We start from the raw sequence: 4110 nt of genomic DNA on the forward strand, positions 1-4110 counted from the left end.
GTTGAGATTCAATGCTTCCCCCTGAAGTGTAGAGATGCCGAAGGAAACAAAGGCAACAAGCTTCGGAAGAATAGCAATAATCCAACTTAAAACAAGCTTATTTATTAACTGAGACTGGAGGCATTCAACCTTGTCCATAATAGGTCTCTGCATGTGGTTTCTTGAAAATGTCTTTTGTAAGATGTGGGGAATCAACTACACTACTGAAGTCTTGGTTGAGCAACATAACATATTCTATTCCACCTACATTAATAAGTTGCTTCCCCCAGTGTTCCTGGCTTAGCAAAATGATTTGTGTCTGAGGTTTTGTTGTGATTGCTACTTGCTCCTTTTTCTGTAAGAGGATTGAATATTGGTGTGTGATATTGCTTCTGACGAGATGCAAGCAACTGTCTACTCATCCCTTATAGGGAATTGATAGCAGATTAAAGTAAGGATACTACCAATGTTTAACTTGGTAGACTAATGAGTTTTCTTGGCATTACTTACAGGAATATGAGTGATGGGTTAGTTACAGGAGCTGAGATGACTCAAACACAGTGCATCAACAAAATCCTACTCCAGCATGGGTGACAAATTATAAAATCTAGGAACCTAGAGCACAATGTAGTCTGTAGTCAGTTGAACTACTTGAAGAGTGTCTTTTGTAGGCAGCTTTATTGGTTTGAGCCTTTAGGCAGCTCAGTGGTTCCAAGATTTTCTTTCAGCAGTTTTTACTGCTTACATATGCTAGGGAGAGACCTAGTGAATCTGATCAGTTTCAGAGACTTCATAAAATCTTTGATTTGTTTACTTCTTGAGCCTTAACTAGGCTCCCTTTACAACATTCCCCTCCACCTATTTCTACGAGGGTGATCCTTTTCCTAACCACCCACTCCCATATCACCACCCTGGCTTTTCCCTACACTGGGGAACTGAGCCTTCACAGGATCAAGGGGCTCTCCTCCCATTGATGCCAGATAAGGTCATCCTCTGCTATATATGTGGCTGGGGCCATGAGTCCTTCCATGTGTACTCTTTGGTTGGTGGTTTAGTCCCTGGGAGCTCTGGGGGGGGGTCTGGTTGGTTGATATTGTTGTTCTTTCTATGGGGTTGCAAACCCTTTCAGCTCCTTCAGTTCTTTCTCTAATTCTTCCACTGGGGTCCCTGTGCTCAGTCCAATGGTTGGCTGTGAGCAACTGCCTCTGTATTTGTCAGGCTATGGCAGAACCTCTCAGGAGACTGCTATACCAGGCTCCTGTCAGCAAGCATTTCTTGGCATTCAAAATAGTGTCTGGGTTTGGTTTCTGTATGTGGGATGGGTCCCTAGGTGAGGCAGTCTCTGGATAGCCTTTCCTTCAGTCTCTGCTCCACACTTTGTCCCTGTACTTCTTTTAGACAAGAGACATTCTGGATTAAAAATTTGGAGATGAGTGGGTGGCCCCATCCCCCAACCAGGGGCCTTGCCTAACCTCTGGATATGGTCTCTATAGGTTCTCCCTCCCCTTTCTTGGGCATTTTAGATAATCTCATCTCCAATGGGTCCTGGGAGCCTCTTGTTTTCCCGGCATCTGGGACTAGTTGGTGGCTATCCCCAGTTCCCCATTCCCCATTGTTACACAACTCCTGGTCCTCTGTTCAAATTCCTGATCCTCTGTATATCATCCCCATCTTCTCCCAAACCTGATCCTACTCCCTTTCACCCTCCCCCTCCTTTCTTTCTTCTAAGTCCCTCCCACCTCTACCTCCTGTGAGAATTTTGTTCCCCTTCCTAAGAAGGACTGAAGCATCCATATTTTGATCTTGCTTCTTGAGCTTCATATGGTCTGTGAGTTGTATCTTGGATATTTCGAGCTTTTGGGCTAATATCCATTTATCAGTGAGTGCCTATCACGTGTGTTCTTTTGTGATTGGGTTACCTCACTCAGGATGCTATTTTCTAGTTCCATCCATTTGTCTAAGAATTTCATGAAGTCATTGTTTTTTTTTTTTTTCAAAAGGGTTTATTTTCATGGAGGATGGTAGATGGATCTGGATGTACAAACCCTCCCCCCCTCCCATGTAACTCAGGGCAGACCTGAATTAAATAGGGGGGAGAAAGGGGGAGGGTCTGGGGAAGAATGCTTAATTGGTTCTGCCCTCTGGCCCTCGTTAGTATGTAAATCTCTCTAGGAACTGAGGCCTGTAGTCACACCCTCTACCTGGGCACTTTCGGAGGGACTGTAATGGCCTACATGACTGAACAATGTCTAGAGACTAGAGTGCGTATCCAAACATCTGCTGTTTCTCCCTAGGAGTCTCAGGGTTTAAGGCCATGCCCAGCCAAGAACCAAGATACCCTTACACAGTCCCACATCTCCTCCCCTTTGCTTTTTTTTTTTTTAAAAGGGGGGTCACTGTGTCATCTGTGGTGAAAATTTTGGATGAGGAAGTCAAAAGAAAGCACTATGTAGGTCACAGGATAAGGGGAGTTGAGGGTGGGGGTTGGAAAGGCAAGGGATTATTGAACCAATTAATTACAGTTGGTACAGTTTGAGGGTAATAACATCTGACTAATTTAGATAGACATTATGTTTTCCTTACTAACATGTAACTTTAGCTATTTGACATTGGCAAAAGAGTTCATCTGTAGCTGGAAGGTCTCTGGATCTTGGCATGCATCTCTGGAGTTTGGCGTATCTCTGGATCTCAGCGTGTGTCTCTGGGTCTTCAGTCAGACAGTGTGGCTGTAAGAATGTAGCTTGTCGTCTCAGTCAGATTTGAGAAGATGGTGTTGTCTTTGGGATCTGTGGGTATAATCACAGGGAAGCAGAATCCTCAGCAGGGAGTTGTCTGCAAAGGCTGGATATTGAACATTAAATTCCTTGGGAGCAAGCATGTCATGGTCTGTTGTTATGATCCTGGAAAGGCAAAGGTGTTTGAGGAAATTTTAGTCCTGGAAGGTATCTTTGAGTTTGTTTTTGGGTGGTTGAGGGAGAAAAACATCATGTTAATTATGTATCTGAGATAGGAAGCAACAGTTTGTCTGTAAAGAGAAATTAGTTGTTAATTAAGGATTGAAAAATGGTGATCAGCATGTTGATTTAACCTGTGGAAGTAGGTTAGATGACCTTTGAACCTTGAAGAAATCTTAAAATGTTGAAAAAAATGTTGGACATATATATCATGAGTGTTAGGGAGAAAAGGAGACATTTAAACAAAAAGTGAAAAAAATTTGGATTGAAAAGTATGAATACTGTTGTTTTAGGTGTTCCTGCTAGGGAGAAAAGGAAACGTTTAAACAAGAAGCAAGAAAAATTTGGGTTGAGAAGCACGAACACTGTTGTTTTAGGTATTCCTGTTAGGGAGAAAAAGCATTAATGGCAGATTTAGAAATAGTAGGGGAGGGGCCTGCTCTGCCATGTGGTGGCTGGGCTGCCACATGGTGGCTGGGTGCTCTAGCAGAGAGGCCAAGGTATTCTCCATTTGTTTTCCTTAGCAGTCTTAAATGTAGAGAAGAAAAAGGCCAACTTTGAAGAAAGGCTTTGAGAAAGAAACATAGAGGCTTGAAAGGAGAGTCAGAAAGAGTGAGGTTTTGTGTAACAATTGAGCCATGGGGGGAGACAAGTGGAAGCTGGCATGTAGCTGGCAGCTCCTGGGAGAAGCTGGCAGTTGGCATGCAGTTTCTCCAGGCTCAGCCTGGAGTTTTTAAGCTAGCAGGCATAGCATGAAAGACTGACCCTTGGGGGAGGGGCAGAGAGTGGAGATTAGGAACTCTCCACCATCTTGTTGAGTTGGAGAACACGTGGGGAGAAAGAGAGAATAAAACCTACACTAGCAGGCAGCACATGAGACTGAAGTCAGCACTCCTGAGAGCTCAAAATGAAAGGGGAATCTCTTACCCAAGGGAGTCTTAGAACAAGATTCGTGGCAGGCACTGAGGCCTGAAAGACAGTTGTTAGATGTGAAGGAGCCCTCTCTGTGGAGCTGGGGGATGGACAGAGTGGAGGCTAGGGAGTTGCCGTTATCTTGCCCTTGATCTGGAGAACATGTGGAGGAGTGGGAGAGAGACAGAGAGAGACAGACCTAGTCTTTTGAGCCAGGTAGGAGCTAGTGGTAGCTAAGAGTCAGAGAGAAGATGCTGGCCAGAAA

The sequence above is a fragment of the Grammomys surdaster genome, unplaced genomic scaffold (genome assembly GCF_004785775.1).
Source record: "Grammomys surdaster isolate TR1022 unplaced genomic scaffold, NIH_TR_1.0 184, whole genome shotgun sequence".
NCBI lineage: Eukaryota > Metazoa > Chordata > Mammalia > Rodentia > Muridae > Grammomys > Grammomys surdaster.